At 36.8% G+C, this 25744-nt stretch overlaps 1 long non-coding RNA gene and 1 pseudogene across 1 annotated transcript in view; one reads left to right on the forward strand and one right to left on the reverse strand.

Moving 5' to 3' along the window:
• The window catches only part of LOC146401740 (uncharacterized), a 269339-nt gene that overhangs the window by 25968 nt on the left and 217627 nt on the right, over window positions 1-25744 (forward strand). The gene's annotated exons all lie outside the window — the stretch shown is intronic.
• On the reverse strand, window positions 4549-5473 carry LOC146401743 (olfactory receptor 4K3-like; annotated as a pseudogene).

Raw genomic sequence — 25744 nt, forward strand, 5'->3', positions numbered from 1 at the left:
TGCTTCCTCACAAATTTTATTTTTTTAGCTCTCATTCTAACAAAATATATTTTATTGCGAGAATGCAAAAATGTTGCAATATTAGAAGATCACTTTATATAAGTAACAATATTAAATAGGTTTGCAAATATCATAATTTTAAAAGGACAACAAAATCAGCATATAACAAATGAAGAGATATTACATTCACAAATTGTAAATATGCCAATTATCTTTAAGTTCATGTATATATATTCAACATACTCCCAATCTGATTCCAAGCAGTATTTTTTGAAAATTGACAGGTTGAATTTAAAATATAGTCTGAAATACAAAAGACCAAAATGGGCCAAGGCAATTTTGAAGAACAAAGCTAGAAGATTTATATCAATTTACAAAGACTAATCATAAAGTCATAAAATAGCTTGATTAGGGCCCAAGGATATAAAAATTAAACCAATGAAATATCAGAAATAATAGCAGTTTGATTAGGTCCCATGGTTTATTTTTGCTTTTATTTCTAATGCTTTGGGAGACTGACCTGAGAAAACATTTGTAAGATTGATGTCAGAGAATGTTTTTCCTATATTCTCTTCCAGAAGTTTGATGGTGTCTTGTCTTATATTTAAGTCTTTCAGCCATTTTGGGTTTATTTTTGTGCATGGTGTGAGGGTGTGTTCTAGTTTCATTGATTTGCGTATAGTTATCCAGGTTTCCCAGCAGTTCTGCTGAATAGACTGTCTTTTATCCATTTTATGTTCTTGCATCCTTTGTCAAAGATTAACTGACTGTAGGTGTCTGGGTTTATTTCTGGGTCCTCTATTCTGTTCCATTGGTCTGTGTGTCTGTTTTGGTACCAGTACCACACTATCTTGATGACTGTGGCTTTGTAATATTGCTTGAGCTCTGGGTGAGTTATGCCTCCCGCTTGGTTTTTGTTTCTCAGGATTGCTTTGGTAATTCTGGGTCTTTTGTGGTCCCATATAAATTTTTGCATTGTTTGCTCTAGTTCTGTGAAAACTGTCCTGGGTAATTTGATAGGGATTGCATTGAATCTGTAGATAGCTTTGGGTAGTATGGCCATTTTTACAATATTAGTTTTTCCAACCCAGGAGCAAGGAATATCTTTCTATTTCTTTACATCTTCTTTAGTGTCCTTGATTAATGTTTTATACTTCTCAGCATATAAGTCTTTCACCTCCTTGGTCAGGTGTATTCCCAGGTATTTGATTTTTGGGGGGTGCAATTTTAAAAGGTATTTTATTTCTATATTCCTTTTCTAAAGTTTCATTGTCAGTATACAGAAATGTGACTGATTTCTGAATGTTAATCTTATATCCTGCTACTTTGCTGAATTTGTTGATCAGTTCAAGTTGTTTTGGGGTTGAGTCCTTAGGGTTTTCTATAAAGAGTATCATGTCATCTGCATACAGTGACAAACTGAAAATCTTTTGCACAGCAAAGGAAACCAAAAAGAAAACAAAAATACAACTTACCGAATGGGACAAAATAGTTTCAAATGACGCAATGGACAAGGGCTTAATCTCTAAAATATATAAACAACTTATACAACTCAACCACAAAAAAGCCAACAACCCAATGGAAAGATGGGCAAAGGACCTGAATAAACATTTCTCCAAGGAAGATATACAGATGGCCAACAAGCACATGAAGAGATGCTCAACTTCCCTAATTATTAGAGAAATGCAAATCAAAACTACCATGAGATACCACCTCACACCCGTCAGAATGGCCGTCACTAGTAAGTCCACAAATAACAAGTGCTGGAGGGGCTGTGGAGAAAAGGGAACCCTCCTGCATTGTTGGTGGGAATGTAAGCTGGTATAACCACTATAGATAACAATATGGAGGGACCTTAGAAAATTATACATAGAACTACCATATGACCCAGAATTCCCACTCTTGGGCACATATCCGGACAAAACTTTCCTTAAAAAAGACACATGCACTCGCATGTTCATTGCAGCTCTATTCACAGTAGCCAACACACGGAAGCAACAAAATTGTCCATCGACAGACAATTAGATTAAGAAGATGTGGTATTTATATACATGGAATACTACTCAGCCATAAAAAAGGATGACATCATGCCATTTGCAGCAACATGGATGGAACTAGAGAATCTCATACTGAGTGAAATGAGCCAGAAAGACAAAGACAAATACCATATGACATCACTTATAACTGGAATCTAATATCCAGCACAAATGAACATCTCCTCAGAAAAGAAAATCAATCATGGACTTGGAGAAGAGACTTGTGGTTGCCTGATGGGAGGGGGAGGGAGTGGGAGGGATCGGGAGCTTGGGCTTATCAGTCACAACGTAGAATAGATTTATAAGGAGATCCCGCTGAATAGCATTGAGAACTATGTCTAGATACTCATGTTGCAACAGAAGAAATGGTGGGGGAAAAACTGTAATTGCAATGTATACATGTAAGGATAACCTGACCCCCTTGCTGTACAGTGGGAAAATAAAATTAAAAAAAAAAAAAAAAAGAAAGTAAGTGGTGGAGAGCTCAGATATGAAAAAAAAAAAAAAAAAAAAAAAAAAAAAAAAAGAAGGATGTAGGGTGGAGAGAAGGGCAAGATAGGGGATTATACAAACTACTAAGTATAAATAAATAAGTTTCAAGGGTGTAATGTTCATCCCAGGGTATATAGTCAATATTTTATGACAGTGATCTTGTTAATTCAATAGGGAGTGCAGGAAAAATAACAAGTTTAGAAAGATAGGTGGTTATTTAGTTTTTACATCTTGGATTTGAGATGCCTTTCAGATACCTAGAGAAGGTACAGTAAGAAGTCTAAAATAAAACTTTGCAGCTCAAATATGAGGAGCCGAAAGGAGAAAACAATGTTTCCAAGTTTACTAAGTGTAGACAGCAACTAGCTGTCCAAAGACTAGATAAGCAAAGAAGTGACTTTACCCAAAACCCATAAATGCTTCTGGGACAGTGCTATTGTTGCTGCTGCTGGAACCTCTATCCTACTGCTGGGTAAGAATTTAAGAGTGGGCTCCTGCAAATATTTCTGGACTCTGCAGTTGCCTGATATTGCTGCTGTCAGAACACAAAGCAGAGACACATAGGCTTCTCCCTTTTTCTTGTCTTTTTCAATATCATATTAATGTCTTCCACTGATGGACCCAGGTAGAGATAAGTTTGCAAGAGAATTTACCAAATGTTATTTTCAGGCTTGCAGTTCTCTACTATAGAGAGGAGACTATAGAAGAGCTCATGTGGGGCTGAAAGTCAACAAACATTCAAACCATCCTTTTGTTTGGTGGCTCAGCAAACAAACCATCCTTTTGTTTGGTGGCTCAGCATAGCATTTGACCTTTATTTAAACTTCCACAGAATGACAATTGTTTCAGCCTAAAGATTCATTTATCCTGCATACATACATGGAAATGTAAAAATTCCCATAGGTTATCCCTCTCAGTGTGGTACTGGTATTTTTTCTAATTTAGTCATAATCCCACATGAATATTCCATAACCCAGAGACTAAATAGTAAATTAACATCTTGATAAAGAAAAAAAATTAATTTGAAATTTGTTAACAAATACTAGGCATACAGGATTACCATAAACACTTTATGAAAAAGACATTCTTCGTTTCTGTAATCATTGCTCTATTAATGGCAAACTATTGGAATATTTATTTATGGCTGCCTTCTTTGACTATCAATTACATTCTTCTTTTGTCTTCATCTAAGACCTCTGTTGATGGTGATTCTTTACTTGGTGGAGTAAATCAAGTTTTAATTTTTACTAGGCTATGTAAATTTTTACACTTTTACAACTTGATATGCAAATACTGTGAGGCATCATAGAGAATCACTTGGACTTCAGACATGATCGTTCCAACCCTGTTGTGTAACAGCAGTCCTAGTACACCTTGATGCCTGGGATCAATCTCCTTAGCTGCTCATAAGCGCTTTTCTATTGAATCAGGGGCACAAGGAGATTGAAATGGCTGGTGAAATTTTACTTTCAGATCAATGGAAAATTGATTTATTCTTTTGTTGGAAAGATTTATTTCATGAGGTCTATGACATGTAAAGGAAGGGACAGGAAACAATAATTATGAATGCTAATAAAATTTAGATTCAACATATTTTTAATTAGACATCGGATCTAAGTCTAGTATTTAAATTTCTGTGACAAGTTTGTTAAATTTTATAATGCTCAGTTTTCGGTGGATAATATATAAATAATATTCTCCATTTTCATTGTTGTGAAGTTAAGAGAAAATGCATGTGAAGTGCCTCAGAGGTGGTTAGAACTCAATAAGCAGTATTTTATAATCTAATTTAGTTTCTAGCAAAACTTAAAATTACAACATAAATGAATGATGATGTATTGGAATGGTCTGCACTTAGATGCACAATTAGGAATGTTTTATTGTATATAGGCTTGTGTAGGGAAAGATTATAATTTCCCAAAGTGTGACTTATGTCTGGTATAAAATCTTATACCTGTGTCTTTGGATGATTACAATAATGGCAACAATGATGATGCCTTTGATGATAGCAATATTTTAGTTAAAAGGTTGATCTGCAACTCACGTGCCTGGTCTTTATTTTTATTATTGCTTTCTTCATATCTTTATTCCTAAATGAGTAGATGATTGGATTTAAAAGAGGAGTAAAAATTGTATAAAACACAGAAAGGATCTTATCTATAGAGACACGGCTGAATGGCCATATGTAGATAAAGATGCAAGGTCCAAAAAATAGTACCACCACAGTACTATGAGCTGAAAGAGTAGACATCGCTTTGGAATACCCACTGGAGGAATGATGCTGGACAGTAATCAGGATGATGCTATAGGAGATGAACAGAAAGATGAAACAGAACAAAGAGAGTAGTCCACTGAATGTAGTGACTAATAGTTCCAAAGTGTAAGTGTCAGTGCAGGCCAGTTTGATCACCTGAGGCAGATCACAAAAAAAACTATCCACAACATTGGGGCCGCAGAACGGTAAAGTCACTGTGAAAACCATTTGGCTAACCAGTGGTCCAGGAGAAGAGTGCAAGTCTGAGGCAAACACGATGGCTCATAATATTTTTGTAATTGAGGGGTTTGCATATGGCAGTTAATCTATCAATTGCCATGGCTACGAGTAACATCATCTCACTTCCACCAAAGAGGTGAAGGAAAAACATCTGGGCCATGCAGCCTTCATAGGAAATGGCCTTATTTTCACTCATTAAGTCACTGATCATTTTAGGAGTTGCAAAGGAGGCCAGAGCCATGTCAATGAAGGAGAGGTTGGCCAGTAGGAAGTACATGGGAGAATTTAATTGAGGGTCCAGTTTCACTACCAAGATAATAATGAGGTTACCTAATAAAATGGCTATGTAGATAATAGAAAAGAATGAGAAAAAGAAAATCTGTAACTCATGAAGCTCCGTGAGTCCCAGCAAAATAAACTCAGACACTATGGAGGGATTTTGCTTTTTCATTTGTTTGGCTGTTGATATATGCTACCTAAAACAAAATCAAAATAGATTAAAGTCTGTTATTTAAAGTTGAGCGATAAAATACACATTCATTTAACTTTGCTTTCTAAAATCCACTGAAATGTGCAAAATAATCAAAAATTTTAAACAACACGGAATCCAAATTTTTTGTAGAATGACAGACATGATTTTCTTAGAAGAGATCATGAGGAATACCTGTCATAAACCAAGGTGTTTGAAGAAGATTGAAGCTGTCAATATGTAACTCATATCTGGACTCATCTTAAGAAAAGTGATTATCTCAGTTGGTGATAGAGTAAGGGATTTCCTTGCCACCTTTTTAGAATTTGAGAAATAGATTTGTTGGTTCTCCATAGGCAAAAAAGGGGACCTTTTCACCTTGAAATCTATTTCTCCCTGCATAATAATAGTAAGGATCATGTAAATGAAAGCATGTCACATCATTTTCTAATTAGAAGCAGAACCAAGAAAAAGGAAATTGAGTAGATGGAATATAGGGCAATGACAATCTAGGAGCCAGTTCTGAAGTTACTACTGAAAGTCAGAGGAACAGAGACAAGGAACATTATGAGTCTTTGAGACACATATCTATGGCTGGCCAAATTGAGAAGACTTTTCAACTTATTTTTTTCCTGATGTGGAAGAAGGATCCAACAATTTGAGTCTTCTCCCATGGGCTCTGATTTCTTCTGGACCTATGGATTTAGTAGATTGGGAGGCACATGCTCAGAGACAGCCTAAGTGGATGCTTGCTGCTGGCTTACAGGTCCTGAATAAACAAACGGGGATCTACAGGGAACATTCCATGTTGTTCTAGATGTATAAAGCAGACTTCTGCAGAATGAATTTACAAATGAAAAATGCTAGCCAGAAATTTTGAAACAAGATAACAAGGAAGATGTAGCTGATACTTAAAAAGAGATAGTAACACAATACATTGTTTTCCAAGTGAGACCAAAAAAAAAAAAAAAAAAAAAGGAGAAAATACAAAAGACTTTATATCTGACTGAAGACTTAATAAAAATAAATGTAATGTAGTTTAAAAATATTTTGAAATGTTTTAAGAATTCAGAGAAGTACAAAAATAATAAAGGTCTTCACATTTCTGTGATAAGTATTTGTATTCTTGTCATTTTGCTTCATAATATTTAAAGAAAATAAAATTCCTGGTAGAAGTAAAGTTTACATATCATATTGTTAATTTGTATGTGACTTTTAAAAATAAGTGCTATCCAGTCATAACAATTTTCTATGAGCAGAATTTTGTTTTTACTGATGAATTGCTATTTTTTAATAATTTATTTATATATATATACATTTTTCTACTATACAGTATGGTGACCCAGTTACACTTACATGAATATATTCTTTTTTCTCACATTACATGCTCCATCATAAGTGACGAGACAGAGTTCCCAGTGCTACACAGCAGGATCCCATGGCTAATCCATCCCGAAGGCAACCTTCAGCATCTATTTACCCCAAGCTCCCAGTCCCTCCCACTCCCTCCCTTTCCCCCTTGGCAACCACAAATTTATTCTCCAAGTCCATGGTTTTCTTTTCTGTGGAAAGCTTCCTTTGTGCCATATGTTATATTCCAGATATAAGTGAATTGCTATTTTAAAAATGGTTCAGTATACATGTACATATCTATCTACATATGACTTTTTCAAGATTATACTGCTAGAAGTAGAATCACTAGTCATTTTCAAATAATTAAATAATGCAAAATTCTCAATAAAAGTTTGTATAAATTTATACTACTGCTTCCTCACAAATTTTATTTTTTTAGCTCTCATTCTAACAAAATATATTTTATTGCGAGAATGCAAAAATGTTGCAATATTAGAAGATCACTTTATATAAGTAACAATATTAAATAGGTTTGCAAATATCATAATTTTAAAAGGACAACAAAATCAGCATATAACAAATGAAGAGATATTACATTCACAAATTGTAAATATGCCAATTATCTTTAAGTTCATGTATATATATTCAACATACTCCCAATCTGATTCCAAGCAGTATTTTTTGAAAATTGACAGGTTGAATTTAAAATATAGTCTGAAATACAAAAGACCAAAATGGGCCAAGGCAATTTTGAAGAACAAAGCTAGAAGATTTATATCAATTTACAAAGACTAATCATAAAGTCATAAAATAGCTTGATTAGGGCCCAAGGATATAAAAATTAAACCAATGAAATATCAGAAATAATAGCAGTTTGATTAGGTCCCATGGTTTATTTTTGCTTTTATTTCTAATGCTTTGGGAGACTGACCTGAGAAAACATTTGTAAGATTGATGTCAGAGAATGTTTTTCCTATATTCTCTTCCAGAAGTTTGATGGTGTCTTGTCTTATATTTAAGTCTTTCAGCCATTTTGGGTTTATTTTTGTGCATGGTGTGAGGGTGTGTTCTAGTTTCATTGATTTGCGTATAGTTATCCAGGTTTCCCAGCAGTTCTGCTGAATAGACTGTCTTTTATCCATTTTATGTTCTTGCATCCTTTGTCAAAGATTAACTGACTGTAGGTGTCTGGGTTTATTTCTGGGTCCTCTATTCTGTTCCATTGGTCTGTGTGTCTGTTTTGGTACCAGTACCACACTATCTTGATGACTGTGGCTTTGTAATATTGCTTGAGCTCTGGGTGAGTTATGCCTCCCGCTTGGTTTTTGTTTCTCAGGATTGCTTTGGTAATTCTGGGTCTTTTGTGGTCCCATATAAATTTTTGCATTGTTTGCTCTAGTTCTGTGAAAACTGTCCTGGGTAATTTGATAGGGATTGCATTGAATCTGTAGATAGCTTTGGGTAGTATGGCCATTTTTACAATATTAGTTTTTCCAACCCAGGAGCAAGGAATATCTTTCTATTTCTTTACATCTTCTTTAGTGTCCTTGATTAATGTTTTATACTTCTCAGCATATAAGTCTTTCACCTCCTTGGTCAGGTGTATTCCCAGGTATTTGATTTTTGGGGGGTGCAATTTTAAAAGGTATTTTATTTCTATATTCCTTTTCTAAAGTTTCATTGTCAGTATACAGAAATGTGACTGATTTCTGAATGTTAATCTTATATCCTGCTACTTTGCTGAATTTGTTGATCAGTTCAAGTTGTTTTGGGGTTGAGTCCTTAGGGTTTTCTATAAAGAGTATCATGTCATCTGCATACAGTGACAAACTGAAAATCTTTTGCACAGCAAAGGAAACCAAAAAGAAAACAAAAATACAACTTACCGAATGGGACAAAATAGTTTCAAATGACGCAATGGACAAGGGCTTAATCTCTAAAATATATAAACAACTTATACAACTCAACCACAAAAAAGCCAACAACCCAATGGAAAGATGGGCAAAGGACCTGAATAAACATTTCTCCAAGGAAGATATACAGATGGCCAACAAGCACATGAAGAGATGCTCAACTTCCCTAATTATTAGAGAAATGCAAATCAAAACTACCATGAGATACCACCTCACACCCGTCAGAATGGCCGTCACTAGTAAGTCCACAAATAACAAGTGCTGGAGGGGCTGTGGAGAAAAGGGAACCCTCCTGCATTGTTGGTGGGAATGTAAGCTGGTATAACCACTATAGATAACAATATGGAGGGACCTTAGAAAATTATACATAGAACTACCATATGACCCAGAATTCCCACTCTTGGGCACATATCCGGACAAAACTTTCCTTAAAAAAGACACATGCACTCGCATGTTCATTGCAGCTCTATTCACAGTAGCCAACACACGGAAGCAACAAAATTGTCCATCGACAGACAATTAGATTAAGAAGATGTGGTATTTATATACATGGAATACTACTCAGCCATAAAAAATAATGAAATAATGCCATTTGCAGCAGTGTGGGTGTAACTAGAGACTCTCATATTGAGTGAAGTGAGTCAGAGAAAGACAAATACCGTATGATATCACTTGTATCTGGCATCTTAATTTGCAACACAAAAGAACTTTTCCACAGAAAAGAAAATCGTGGACTTGGAGAATAGACTTGTGGTTGCCTGGGGGGGAGGGGGAGGGAGTGCAAGGGATTGGGAGCTTGGGGTTAAGGGATGCAAACTATTGCTTTTGGAATGGATTAACAATGAGATCCTTCTTTGTAGCACTAAGAACTATGTGTAGACACTTATGATGGAGCATGATAATTGGAGAAAAAATTATGTATACATATATATGTAACTGGGTCACCATGCTGTACAGTGGAAAAAAAAATTGTGTTGGGGAAATATCAATTTAAAAAAAGAAATAATAGCAGCAAATAACATAATAAAGCACTTTAGTGGAGAGACAAAAAGAGCTGTTTACCTGTGAGTCAGGAGGGTTGTTCAGTAATAAGTTAGCTGGTGCTGGTGGCTTTTCACTAGGAAAGAGGCTCTTCCTGTTGTCAGAATTCCACAATATCAATAAATACTAGCAGTTGACTTTATCATGTTCTCCCAAAATGCCAGCTTCAATATTCATATTGCTTGGCTCCCAAGATTTGATATTTTAATTTTCTTTTCCAGCTTATTCTTATTTTTGTTTGGTTATAAAGTAGACTGAATAGCAGGTGAGATGCCTCTCCTAGAACACAGTACAAAGCTGCACACAGAAATATAACCTAGTCTTCCCATGAGATAATGAGAGAAGGAACTTTGATAAATTTTTACTTAGAAGTTTTCCACTAAAGCATGCCTTTTTGACATGTGACTCTGCCTTGAAACATTGTGTTTGCCTTCATGCACTACTTATAGCACAACATAATACAGTTATAGCCTTTCAGAGAATGAGGACCCAGAGCAAGAAGAATGAGACAGCAAAATTCAACAGAAAGTGTAGTCAAACCTTGAACAACAGGAGTTTGAACTGTAAATGTCCATTTATATGTGGAATTTTTTTTCAATAGTAAAGGCTATAGTACTACAAAATTGGCTGGTTAAATCCAGGAATTTGGGATATAAAGGGCCAATTATAAGTTATGCATGGATTTTCCATTAGTGTGGAAGGTCATTGCCCCTAAGCTGCAATGTTCAAAGGTGAACTGTATTGTCTAGATTTAGACACACATATGTAAATGTGGTATATGATACAGATAGATTTTTGGATCAGTAAGGAAAATACTCAGTAAATGATAATGGGACAAATAATTAGCAGTTGTGGATGGTGAGATCAGATTTCCAACCTCACTTCTCATTTGAAAATAAATTAAAGAGACTTGTAGAAGATTTACAACTGTAAAAATAAAACTATGAAATAAGTAAAAGCAAACATAGGTCCATATATTTTAACATAATGTAACCCATAAAAGCATTTTATGCGTAATGTAAAAACTAGAATCATGAAGATAAAGACTAAGAGATTTGACTTTATGAAAGTTAAAAAAATAAAAACAGTGAATAAATGAGATCCTGCTTGGAGCACTAGGAACTATATCTAGTCACTTATGAATGATGTAGCATGATAATGTAAGAAAAAAGAATGTACACATGTATGTGTAACTGGGTCACCATGCTGTACAGTAGAAAAAAAGTGTATTGGGGAAATAACTAAAAAAAGAAAAGCAAAAAGAAAAGAAAAGAAAAAAAAGAAATGAGAATATATTTTCAAACAAGTGAAACAAAGAATAATTATCTCTGATTGTTAAGAAAAGATTAAAGAAACAATGGAAAAGTGGGGAAAGCATATGGATTGGCAGATCATAGAGGTAGAACTGCAAATATCTTTAAACAAAAACAAATGTGCTCAACCTTACTGATACTTGTTTAAATGCAAATTAAAATAGCACAATACATAATTTTATCTATTACATTAAAAAATCAGTTTTGGGAGTTCCCGTCGTGGTGCAGTGGTTAACGAATCCGACTAGGAACCATGAGGTTGCGGGTTCGATCCCTGCCCTTGCTCAGTGGGTTAACGATCCGGCGTTGCTGTGAGCTGTGGTGTAGGTTGCAGACGCGGCTCGGATCCTGTGTTACTGTGGCTCTGGCGTAGGCCAGTGGCTACAGCTCCGTTTAGACCCCTAGCCTGGGAACCTCCATATGCCGTGGGAGCGGCCCAAGAAATAGGAAAAAGAAAAAGAAAAAAAAAAACAAAAGACAAAAGACATAGAGTGACAGACTGGACCAAAAAAAAAAAAAAAAAAATCAGTTTTGGTCAGAGTGTGAGATGGTGTTTAAGAATTCTCATATCCTACTTTTTGATATTGGCACTTTTTTTTTTGCTGGGGGTGGAATTTTGCATTTGCATCTTAGGTCTAAAAGTCTTGCAACAGTTTGAATGGAGAGCCTTCAATTCTGGGATTTGTAGCCTAAGTTTTCCCCAAAAAAAATTATCAGGAGTGCTCATGTGAAAATTTTCTTTAATAACCAAAAATTGGAAAGCTCAATTAAAACCCCTTCATTAATGGAAAGATTTAAACATGGAAATCTAAATGTACTGATATGGAAAAATGTATGATTACATTTTTAAATGTAGTTAAATTTGAAATTATAACATTTCAATGAAAAGTTATACACACAGGTATATAAATTTCATACAAATCTCAGAGAACAATAAAAGCACTAAACTCTAATGAGTGCCTAACTCTGGTATATTAGCTTATAGAGCTCAATGCAGATTCTAATTTTATAAGTTCAAATTCTATATATTTAATAAAGTTGAATTAGATTCTAGTCCTGTATACCTGCTCTCAAAAATGTAGTTGGCATTTAGCTACCAAAACCTTCAAATCAGAGAATCATTTATTTTACATACAGTCATAAAGAAATTTTAAAAAATAATCTGTAGATAACTTGAGACTCATGATAGTAACTATGTTCTATCATCTACTACCTAAAGCATTTGGAGTTACAGTAGCACTGAAAACTAAGGTTGATAATTATGGGTCTGGCAATCAATCATAGATAACCAAGATTGGAAATATGTTCCAAATCATATGTCAACTTTGAATAATGTGGCTTCCCCAAGAAAAGCAGGACAATGTCTCTTGTTCCCTTAACCACCCGTTCTTCCAAAGTGTCATCTGTGAATTACTAGGAAAATTCTTGAAATGGAGGAAAATAAAGGAGATAAATCTATGTGACATTAAAATGTATTGTAAAACTAGAATAATAAAATGATACTTTACCTTCATAAGAGTAGAAAGAATAATGAATAGATGTAAGAAAGCTGAGAGTTCATAAATAGTTGCATATCAAAAAATATACTGTTTAGTATAAGTGTGAACTTATTTGGGAATAAATAAGGCTGGCTAGCTACACAATCTTAAAAAAATAAATTAAGATACTTTAAATATTTCAACAATAACAATTTAAACAAAAGACAGGTAAATATATAAGCAAATATATATGCTTGTTGTATTTTATAATATTTTGTCTGATCAAGATAAATATATAGATAAATACAAATGCTTTGTTACATTATAACATTGAGTTAGGGTTATGTCCAAAGTGGAAAACACAGAATTAAAGGTTAATAGATTTTATTCAGTGCAGATGAATAAGCTTTCTATTATCTGAAAAACATAATAAAGATTGTAAAATGCAATCGTTCAACAGAAGGAAAATAGTCACATATGTGTGTGTGTATATATATATATCCTTAAGATCAAATTTTTATGACTCAAGGATAATTTCAAGAGCCCTATATAAAATAAATAAAACAAGGTGAAATACAAAATGTTTAAGAAAATATAAAAATTATATTTAATCATGTAGAAAAAGTTTAATTTCAGTATAATATAGCTTCAGGCCATACCAAAGTTTTATTGATTTACTTTGGATAGTAGAATTAGACATCTGAGTATATCTTTCTATATATTTTGATATATCACAAATATTCCATAATCAATGTTTCACATTTGAAATTGGCATATTTAAAATAGATATGTTATTTAATTCAAGCATAAAAATATATTTAATTGTTCTTTATACCTTTTGCTTGCTTTGGAAGTTGTCACTGAAAATCACTGAGACTCTTCTAGGATTTTTTCACTTGCTCACATTTTTTTCAGTCTTGTTTTTGTATGCCCAAGTTCCAATAATGGAGAAACCCCTTTTATTTTGAAATTGTGTGAGACAACATGAAAAATGTCTCAATAAATTTGGGAACACTTTTCATTTTATAAATGAAATCCCTTAGCAATCATTACCAACCAAACAATATATCCACATTTCCATGTGCAGTCATGAATATAAAAAATGAGAGTCTATTTAAAATGTTGATAATATAGAGTTTTCAAAGGCCCAAAATAAGAATTTAGAAACATAAGAGATATGATTAATTGTATTATATTTCACTATATCATAGAAAATCTCTCTTAAATTTTCATGGTCATAAGCATCTCTTTCTTTAATCCTATCATCTGAATAAAGGTCAAGAGATAAGCACAAATTTAATTACAAACACTGCAAATAACTTATTCCTAAGAGTCACATCCCTCTGATACCTTTCTGTTTTCCTCTATAATTAGTTCCTCTTGGATTTGCAAGCTCTGCTGAAACTGCATTTTTCCAAAATAATTCATGATTAAAATGAAAAAGATTTGCTATTCTTTATATGGTCTCTTCCATGTCAAACAGCAGTTGACTGATTTCTTATTTCTCACATTTGACTGCCTCTGTTTATTACATCAACGAACACCCTATACAACCATTTTGTCAAATTCTGTTGGGATTTCAGTAAAAAACCTAATCAGTAGTATCCAAAACTACTTTGTTATTGTTGTCTCTGAATTGACAACTTTACATACTTATGATTTCACACATTTGTAGCTTAGATGTTCTTGAGAAAATAACGTAACCATTAAAGGGTCGATGTGTTATTTACAAATCTGCTGCAAACATTTTTGTACATTTCTTAAGGACTTTCTCTTATGTATATACCTTGCAGTGGAATTACTGGATCATGGGGTGAGCGTGTCTTTTAGAAACTGCCAGGAGTTCCTGTGTGAGGATGTGGCTTTGATCCCTGGCCTTGCTCAGTGGGTCAGGGATCTGGCATTGCCATGAGCTGTGGTTTAGGTCACTGAGATGGCTTGGATCTCATGTTGCTCTGGCTGTGGTGTAGGGTGGCAGCTGTAGCTCCAGTTCAACCATAGCCTGCGAAACTCCATATGCTGCCAAGTGTGGCCCTAAGCAGCAAAAAAAGAGGAAGGAGGCAAGATGGCAGAAGAATAAGAGGACAGGTTCACCCTCTCCCACAAACACTTCAAAAAAACACATCTACATGTAAAACGACTCACACAGGACATCAACTGAATGCTGGCAGAAGAACTTAAACCTCCAAAAAGAGCAGGAAACTATTGACATAACTGGGTAGAACAAAAGAAAGAGAGAGAGAAAAGGAATCAGGATGGGAGAAGCATTCCTGAGAGGGAGCTGTGAAGGAGAAAGGCAGCCCACATCCTGGGGAGCCACCTAACTGATGGAAAGATCAGTGGAGTCAGAGGGATCTCCAAGATGCCAAGGGAAGTGCAGCAGCAGATCTGAGAACCAAAAAGCAGAGTGAGAGAAGCACAGATCATCTGAACCACTGGCACAGATACCACAGCCTGAGAAGCTTGGGTGGGGGCTGGGTGCTGAGACTTAGACTCTGGAGGTCAGTCCCTGGGAGCGGGCTGGGGTTGGCGGTGTGGAGACAGCCTAAGAGTCAAGGGAGCAGTGTGCTGTGGGCAGGGGAAGCAGTACACTAAGGGCTGGGGAGTGGAAAGCCATGGCAGAGGGAACACGGGAGAGATAAAGAGCCATTGTTGGGGAGGGGAGAGGAGAAGGGGCTGGCTACTACCATTGAAAACTCCTTCTGCCCCAGCGTGCAAGCCTTGCCCCTGCAGGATTGCAGAGGGTGGAGCTTCCCCAGCACAGCACCCTGCCCTGTGGGAAGTGGAGAAGCCACCCTACAGGCCGAGTCCTGAGTCTGGACCAGAGAGAGGCCGCTCAACATGTGGTAGCACTCCTGGCCCCGACCTGACCTAGGGAAAGCTCTGCGCCACTCTGCATCAATCTGGGCCACCTTGCCCTGCCCTGCAGGAAGCCATGCACTGCTTTGCAGCACTCCAGCCCAGCCCTGACCCGCAGGAATCCATGGGCTGACTCGGAGGAAGCCATGCACTGATCCGCATCACTCCAGGTTCCCTCCCCCTGCAGGGAGCCACGCTGCCCACCCTAGATTGTGCCTCTCAGGTGCAGCTTCTCACGACCAGAAATCACTTGCTAGCCTACCATAGACCTGGTGTCTCCAGCAGTGGGAAGCCACTTACTAGCCCGTGGTGGGCCAGACCTTCAGGTGGTAGGAGCAAACCACTGCAATTATCCCTGACCCCCAAAGTGAACATGGCCTACCACAGCTAGGGATGTCTGAACAAAAATCACTTGCCACCCCAACCACTTCAGAAGGCATCACAGAGAAGGACATTACAATGGAACAGCACCTGATGTTGCTCTCACTCCCCCAGGAACACACATGCACTGCAGCTACCACTGCCAAATGTTCTGGGAGGGACCTAGATGCTTGATCACTGTCCCTTCTTAGAAACCTGCAAATAAGAGCACCTTATTCAGCACATCCTGTGGGGGCTAAGCAGGACCAGGCACTTCTTGCATGATTTATAGGTGGTGAGGGCAAACTGCTGCAGTTATCTCTGACTCCAGAGGTAGCAGTGGCCAGACACCATTAGGGGTTGGTGAACTAGCACCCCTTGCAGCCTCACTCACCTCAAGGGTATCATAGAGGAAGGCATTGTGACCGAATCGCCTATTGCTGCTTGTGCACCCTTGTGAACACACTGGCCCTGCTGTGGCCACTGCTGAATGTTCATGGCAGTACCCATATGCCAGACCTCTGTCACTTCCCAGGATCCTACAACTAGGAACAGCCTGTGCAGCACCTCCTCTGTGGGCGACATAAGACGGATCACCTCATACATGGCCTATAGATGGCAGAGGCAAACCACTGCAGTTATCACAGAAGCTAGAGATGATCATGGCCCACTCCCACTAGGGGTCCTTGAATAGGCACCACCTGTGGTTCCAGTGACCTCAGAGGAGGGCATAGCCATCAAACACAAGCCTTTATTGCTCTCACCCCCCCTGGGAACTCACACACCCTGCTGCAGCTTCAGCCAAATTTTCTGGTCACCTTGCAGATCCTTCTAGAGCTCATTACCACTGCCCAGGGCCCTGCAAATAGGAGTAATGTGTGCCACCTTCCTGCAGGTCTCTGCTTCTGTTGAGAGCCCAAAGATCAGGCACTGAATGCTGGCCGTACCCATTGCCCCCCTCTCCCTGAAAACATCCAGGGCATCCTGGGGATAACAGACTGCTCACACCAAAGAAAGAGACAGCAAAGATTCAAACACCCACACCAAAAAAAAAAAAAAAAAGTAACCCCCCCAAAAAATACAAAGGGGTATTCTTGCATAGAAATAGACTTACAAGACTACAGTTTGGCTTCCCCAAATTCACAGGGAGAACACACACACACACACACACACACACACACACAAGCAAGATGAAGAAGCTCAGAAACCATTCCCAGTTAAAACAACAGGAGAGCTCACCTAAAGCAGTCAACAATGAAACAGACCTCTGCAGTCTGACAGACTTTGAGTTCAAAAGCGAGACAGTGAAAATACTGAAGGAATTAAAAGAGGATATGAATGGTATGCAGATTCCTTTAGAAAGGAACTAGAAAATATAAGGAGCCAAGACAATCTAGAAAATTCATTTGCAGAGATACAAACTGAACTAAAGGCAATAAAGGTCAGAATGAATGATGCAGAGGAATGAATTAGTGATGGGGAAGATAGAATAATGGAAATCACCCAAACATGACAGCAGACAGAAAACCAAATGAAAAAAAACCATGAAAGCCATATAAGAGACATATGGGATAATATAAAGTGGGCCAATCTACACATAAGAGGAATTCCAGAAGGAGAAGAAAAAGAAAAGGGAAATGAAAATATATTTGAGGAAATTATGGCTGAAAACTTTCCAAATCTAAAGGATACTGATGTCAAGATACAGGAAGCACAGAGGGCCCCAAACAAGTTGAACCCAAATAGGACCACCCCAAGACATATTGTAATAAAAATGGCAAAAGTTAAAGAGAGGATTCTAAAGGCAGCAAGGGTAAAGCAAAGCATTAATGATAAGGGAGCCCCCATAAGGCTATCAGCTGATTTCTCTACAGAAAAACTGCAGGCCAGAATGGAGTGGCAAGATATATTTAAAGTGCTAAAAGGAAAAAAATTGCAAGCTAGAATACTCTATCCAGCAAGAATATCATTTAAAATAGAAGGGGAAATAAAGAATTTCTCCAACGAACAAAAGCTAAAAGAGTACAGCAATACAAAGCCCATTCTAAAAGAAATATTGAAAGGGCTTCTATAAATTAAAAAAAAAAAAAAAAGGAAAATCTAGGATGGAGGAAACCACGATTGGAAAGCAGTCACTTAAATAAACCAGCATACTGATCTAAACATGAAGCCATTAAAAGAAAAAGAAAAAAAAGACATCAAATTCATACAGTGTGGGCAATGGAAGTAAGAAAAATTAGATTCTTTTTCATTTTTTTTAAGGATGTGTTTGAGCCTATATGATTATCAGGCTAAAGCAAGCAGATATAGGAAGGGATTAATATACTTAAAAAACAGGGCAACCACAAATCAAAACTGAACATTACATTCACAAAAACTGAAAAGAAAAGTATTCAAACATAAAATAAATGGAAATCATCTAACCAAAAAAAGAAAGGAAGAAAAGAGAAACATAGAATCAACTGGAAAACAAGGTTTCATATGAGAATAAATACATAGCTATCAATAATCACCTTAAATGTCAATGGACTGAATGTGCTAATCAAAAGACAGAGTGGCAGATTGGATTAAAAAAGCAGAAACCTTCAATCTGCTGCCTACAAGAGACTCCCCTTAGGGCAAAGAGCACGTATAGATTGAAAGTGATGGGATGGGAAAAGATATTTCATGCCAATGGACCAGACAGGAAAGCAGGAGTTGCAATATTCATATCAGACAAAATAGACTTTAAAACAAAGGCCATAAAGGAAGACAAAGGACACTATTTAATGGTTAAAGGATCCATACAAGAAGAGGATATTACTGTCGTCAATATATATGCCCCTAATATAGGAGTACCCAGATACCTACAACAAATACTAATAGACATAAAAGGAGAAATTTATGGGAATACAATCATAGTAGGAGACTTTAACACCCCACTGACATCAATGGACAGATCCTCTAGACAGAAAATCAATAAAGCAAAAAAAAAAAAAAAAAGAAAAAGAAAGAAAGAAATTGCTGGAGATTCAAAGGTGGTTTCACCAGTTTATCCTCTCACCAGAGCTGTTTGTCTAGTTGTTCCATATCTTTCACAGACTTTGATATTTTCAGGCCTTTTAATTTTCTTAAGTATGTAGCAATATTAATTGTGGTTATAATGTATATTTCCCTGATAACTAGTAACCTGGGACATCTTTTCATATGATTATTATTTATTTGAATATTCTCTTTTGTGAAGTATCTAGTTATCTCTTTTTGCCCAGATCTTACGAGTGGATAGTGTAGTTGAGACAAGCAAAATTCTTTTTCTTTTTCTTTTGTTATTTAAGTTTTATGAAGTATAGTTGATTTACAATGTTATGGTCATTTATACTGTACAACACAGTATTCACTATATATACACACATCCATTCCTTTTCAGATTCTTTTTCCATATAGATTATCCCAAAATATTGAGCAGAGTCCCCTGTGCTATATATCAGGTTCCCACTAACCAGTCATTCCATATACCACAATCCCAAACCCCTAGTCCATCCCTCCCCCTTCCCCTCTGCCCCTTTGGTAACTCTAAGTTTGTTTTTGAGGTCTGCGAGTCCATTTCTATTCTGCAAATAAGTTCATTTGTATCCTTTTTTTTTTTTAGATTCCACATTTAAGTGGTATTATTTGATGTTTGGCTTTCACTGAGAGGAGAAAAATCTTGAAACATAAATTACACTGCTGGCAAGAGAAGAAAAACATTAGATACTGTGTATCAAAGAAATTCAAATTATAGCTTAACATACTCCCTTTAAAAACAAAGGAACATTTGCTTGACTAAGGAAAATTTTCCAAATCTTTAAAAATGAGATAATATAGAGGGAGGAGACCAAGATGGTGGAGTAGAAAGATGCTGAGCTCACCTCCTTCCACAAATATATCAAAGATATATCTACATGTGGAGTAGTTCTCCCTGAAAGCAAAGTGGAGACTGGCAGAAAGACTCTTCCACAACCAAGGCTATAAGAAAGATCCATGCAGAATTGAGTAGGAGAGGAAGAGAAATGATCAGATGGGATCTACACTTTAGGAGGGATCATAGAAGAGGAAAGAGTTATCATGGGCTTGGAGATCCTTCATGGGGAGTGAGCAGTTCAGACCACATATTGGACAGCCAGGCCTGGAATCCAACACTGGGAAGACAAGTCCCCTTAACTAGTTTGAAAACCAGTGAGACTTATAATAAGAGGGCTGTATGAAACCCAAATTCCATTTGTGAAGGGCATATACATGGCTGTTCACTCCCTGAACAAGGTGGACAAAGCAGGTTGAAACTGCCTGGGGCCCTGACTGGTTTCCAGCCACCACCCCAGCATGTACCCCTGACTGTGCCAGTCACCCACTCTAGCCCCTATAGCCCCAGCACAGCTCCCCAGTAGGGTGAAAACTGTTATTGCCTTAGGGAGTGTACAATTGGCAGGGGATGGAGCTCACTTGAACCCAGTGCTGCATCTGAACCTGGCAAGGGTAGCCATTGCTGACACTCACAGAAATAGTAGATCAAGAGCCATCTTGAGCTCTGACTGGCAGCCTGGACAGTCCAAGGTGAGCACCCACCCTGGCCCATCTTGCTCCAGCACTGCTCAGCTCTCGGGTGATGGTACCATTGCTGAGAAGGGGAGAGGTGAGTATACACTTGGAACAGAACCAGCTGTACCCAACTTTCAGGGCTTCTGCTTCAGCACCTTAGTACCTCATCTTGCCCCCTATAAGATGGTGATGACTCCTGAAGATAGAAGATGCTCTGGTTCACACCTAGCTCTGGCTCAAGACCTCTACCTTCAGCCTCACCTCCCACCAAGGTGATAGCTGCTAGCATATCCTTAGAGAAATTGTGACCCACACTCACTTCAGACCCAACTTTCCCCTCAACTGGACAAACACAGACTGCATAAGGACACTTCCAAAGAAGGACCCCCTTTCAAGACCAGAACAATAGTATTCCACCTAATCTGATAGAAACTGATAAAATTAAACAAAATGAGAAGGCAGAGGAATTTACTTCAAATGAAGGAAAAAGGAAAAAAAAACTGAAAAAGCAATGAATAAAACAGAAAAAGAATTTATCAGATAAAGAGTTCAAACCATTAGAAACAAGAATGTTAACTAAATATGGAGAAGTAAAAGATGAACAAAATAAGAATTTTGAATAGGTTCAAGAAAATATATAAAAAAGAATCATTTAAAGTTGAAGAATGGAGTAACTGAAATGAAAAATACACTAAAAGGAATTAACAACAGACTGGGTAATACAGAAGGATGCATAATTGCCCTAGAAGATAGAATAATTGGAATCACCCAAACAGGACAATAAAAAGGGAAAAAATAATGAGAATAGTTTAAGGAACCTGTGAGATAATATCAAACATACTAACATTTGTATTATAAGGGGACCTAGAAGGAGAAGAGAGAGAAAAGGGTTAAAAATGAATGTGATTTAATTATGGTTGAAAACTTCCCAAGACTAAAGAAGGAAAGAGATGTCTAGGTAGAAGACACAGGATGAACCCAAAGAGACCCACAGCAAGACATAGCATAATTAAAATGGCAAGAATTAAAGAGAAAATTCAAAGGGCAGCCAGAAAAAAACAAGTCACATAAAAGAGAACCCCCATAAGGCTATAGACAATACTGACAGACCAAACTGGAAAATTTACACTGCTTGATTTCACTACTTTTTCCAAACTGTAGTAACTAATAGAGCTTGGTTTTGGTATAAGGAAACACATAGATCACTAAGCAAAATTTCAGAAATTGAGACCTGATTGAAATTAAAAGATGTTTATTTGGAACTTGTTAGAACTGCAGCCTGAGAGACACAGATTCAAGAAGTGCTCAAATTGTGTTCCACTGAACTCCTGAATGGTGAAGGCTTATAAAAAGGCAAAAACGACAAGTATATTTACATGAATTGTTTATCAAGAATTATAATTGGATCTAGCAAGAAGTAAGGGTGCTTGTTAAGCAAAGATTGATTAGAGTCCAAAATAGCTGCATAGTTACAGTGGCAATAACCTTGAGACCCAAGGTTGAAGCTAGCAGATGTTGTTTTAAAACACCTGCTGTCTTTGGGTTTGGTGTAGGTTTCAGAAAGTTCACGTTCTCCGTGGTGCAGAAATGTGTCTGACAACAGAGCCTCAGTGGCCTCCTGTCTCCATTTTGCATGCCTGAACTGTGATTACTCCCTTTTAATTTCAATCTGTCATCAAAATCAATGAAATAGCGTGTGCAATCTAGATTTTGACTCACATACCACCCAGTATATGACAAAATGCTACTGTAATTCAGTGAAGGGAAATATAGCCCTGTAAATAAATTGTCTAAAGCAATCAGATAGTCATAGGAAAAATAAATGTTCCATACTCCCTACATTGTATGATACACAAAACATAAGATGGAAGAATATACACCTAACTGTAGAGGTAAAACAGTAACATTAGAATGCAATGACAATAATAAATTACCCTTATATTCTTAATTTCTTGAAATAGATTTTACCAAAATTTTTTTAATTGTTTAATGAAAGAAAACATTGAGAAAGTGAAAATTTGACATATACCAAAGAAGATATCCCAAATTCATATATTCAACAATATTCTTAATTTTTTAATGTATAAAGAACACAAAAATGTAATTTTCATAGTGTATGGTAGGTAGGGTTTCTCAATCCTTGCACTATTGACATTTTGGGCTGGATAATTATTTTTTGTAGAATGTCTCGAAACATGATTCTACAATATTTTCTTAGCCTCTTTGCTGGAAACTCCATCTTGTCCTGCTTTACTTTACCCCATCTTCCTGCTTAAAAAACAGTCACTGTGCTGGTAAATGACTTAGGCTTAAGAACAAAGACCTAAAGGCATAAATTATTCACTGGGTCAGCTGAATGAGGACATAATGCATTGGTCTAGGCGAGCTGGACCTGTGCAGAATGGCACGCCATTTGCACAAGCATAGTATGTCCTCTAAAGAATAAGAGGAAGATGAGCTTCATGGCTAGAAGGGGTTTATGAGGGGTCTTTAGCAAGATATGCGTTAGCAAGGAGAGCAGAGGTGCAAACCTAGGTGTGCTGGGTTGCTGCAGATAGGCAGCCATCTGCAGAAGCACAATGGTGATTCTCTAGAATGCTATGCATAGATAGCTGAGGCCAAGCTTCCTCAATGCTAATGATTGTTAAGTGCCTAAAGGTCAGAATAAAAGCTTAATCAGCAACTGGCTGTGTGACTTTTAAAATAACTTAAAAAAACCTATATCCTGCACTTACAACCCCCTCCTCACTTGACATAATCATCAAGAGCACAATAAAAGCAGTGTGTTTTCTTGAGGTGGCTCTCTTGCTCCCTGAGACCTTGAGTCCCCTGGTTCCCACCTTTACTTAAGATAAATGTGTCTTGTTTTATGTTAACTTTTTTCCTTAAGTTTCACAGCACCCGTTCTTCAGCCCCAACCTGCTGAGCTGGTCTCAGCAGTAGAAGACTTTCTTGTTCATTTTAAGTTGTTCAGCAGCATTCCTGGCTTCTATCCATTAGATGCCAATAGCGGCACCTAGATGTGACATTCAATAAAGTCCCCAGATATTGCCAAATATCCTTTTATTGAGAACCACTGATATACAACATCCCATCAAAATTAATAAAAATTCAAAGAAGTAAAATATAGCCTGTAACCAAGAGAAATATATTGAGAAATTATTTAGATAAGTGGTATTTTTAAAATTATAATGGGAAAAATCACATCAAAACATATAATAAGTGCTGAAAATGAGTAATTAAAAAATCTTAAAATACGCAAGAGGAAAAATATACTTTATATATTGAAGGGCAAAAAAATAAGGAACTCAGAATTTTTTCAGAAAATATGTAAACCATCTTTGAAATAATAAAAGAGGAGTTCCCATTGTGGTGCAGTGGTTAACGAATCCACTAGGAACCATGAGGTTGGGGGTTTGATCCCTGGCCTTGCTCAGGGGGTTAAGGACCCAGCGTTGCTGTGAGCTGTGGTGAGGTTTGCAGATGCGGCTCAGATCATGTGTTGCTCTGGCGTAGGCCAGTGGCTACAGCTCCTATTAGACCCCTAGCCTGGGAACCTCCATATGCCGCAGGAGCAGCCCTAGAAAAAGCAAAAAGACAAAATAAATAAATAAATAAATAAATATAAAGTAATAAAAGAAAAAAATTCTCTCAACCTATTTCAAAGCTATTTTTCAAACTTAAAGAAGAAATTTTTTTTTTTTTTTTTTTTTTTGGTGAGGGACTTCACCCACAGTATATGGAAGTTCCCAGGGTAGGGGTCGAATTGGAGCAGTAGATCCTGGTCTATACCACAGCCACAGAAAATCAGATCTGAGCCATGTCTGTGACCTACACCACAGCTCAGGGCAATGCCAAATCCTTAACCCACTGAGCGGGGCCAGCAATCAAACCCACATCCTCATACATACTAGTCGGTTTTGTTAACAACTGAGGCACAACCGCAACTCTCTGAGATAATTTTTAAGCACACAAAAAAATTAAAGAATTCTTGGCAATCATATGCTTATAAATAGAAATGTTAAATGAAGCTGTAATGGCATTTTGTTACATTCATTGTGTGTACGAATAGAAGTTTGACACTTGACAATAGTACAGAGGAGAGAAAGAAGATAAATTTTTTTTGTTTTATATGAAATGGTATAATATTTGAAGGTACTAGAATGAGACAATATAAAGTTGCATATTATATACTCTACAGAAACCATGAAAATGAGAAAGAGAAAAAAAGAGGAAGAAAAAAAGAAATAAAAGAAAGAGAGGTTAGCTAACGTAATCAGTTATGTCTAGTGGCTGCTAACTTGAACAGCCAGGTCTAAAGCATTTGATTGATTCCTGGTCAAATTAAAAGAGGATATTTGGATTACTGATGGGGTTTGTAGAATGAGGGCCATGTTGCTTGCAAATCAGCCATAATAACTCCTAAAGACAGTAAAACTCTGTTGAAGAAGATAAAGGGGAAATCCATCCATACAACAGATGCTATCAAGTGTCCTATATTTAGCCTTGCAGGTGGAATTCAGCTCACAGCCTCAGTGATATCTTCAGATGTTCATAGGCTCTCAAACCCAGTGGTCTTGCCATGTGGTCAAGTAAATTGGCCCTAGATAACTGCAAAATAAAACTATTCTCATCTTGCATACTAAATCATGGAAAATTTTATGGGAACTTTGAGGAAGATTAAAAAGTTCACATAGAATACTCCTAAAAAATAAATCAGCTACACCTGGTTCTGAGTCAGGAGACTGGAATGCAAAGTCTTAGATGATGTAGGAATTGACAGAATTCCTACTTGGAATCATGAAATAAGAGAACTTGGGAACATCCAAACAAAGAAACGATGGGCATACTTCTCTCACATACACCCGCTGAAGCCACTACTCTGAACTTCACTCCGTGCCTATGGGAAAAAAGAATCTGGAGATGATTTTAGTCACATTTCTCTGAAGACAAGGTCATGTGCAGAATCAGCAAATGGATTATACTGGACTCCTTCCTGAAGCACCAGTGGTCTAAAAACGAGTATTCAATAGAATAGCTATCTATTCGGCTCAAGTCCACTAATATATTGAAAAATATATTTTTGATTGCATATGAAAGCAAGCAAAGGGAATACTCTATAGGAATAGTGTCTTAGAACTGGAGGTGGGAACAAGGAAATAAAGGAAAATGTAGTAACCTAATTTCATACCTTCATGTCTTCTGTTTTGATAGGCCTAGTTGCATTTAAAATAATACCAGGCCTAAGGTTAGTTTACAGTAAATGTTTTTGTATTTCATGCTTTTTAATACTCAAGTAAGTTTTCGCATTAGACTACTCAAGACCTGATAGTGGTTTTATATTGCTTCTCTTAACTGTTGTTCATAAGTAAACGTGTCAAT

This window comes from Sus scrofa, chromosome 7 (genome assembly GCF_054392235.1).
Source record: "Sus scrofa isolate SSC_HxYL_T2T_F1_AM1 chromosome 7, Sscrofa_HxYL_maternal_Yorkshire_Landrace_v2.0, whole genome shotgun sequence".
Classification (NCBI taxonomy): Eukaryota; Metazoa; Chordata; class Mammalia; order Artiodactyla; family Suidae; genus Sus; species Sus scrofa.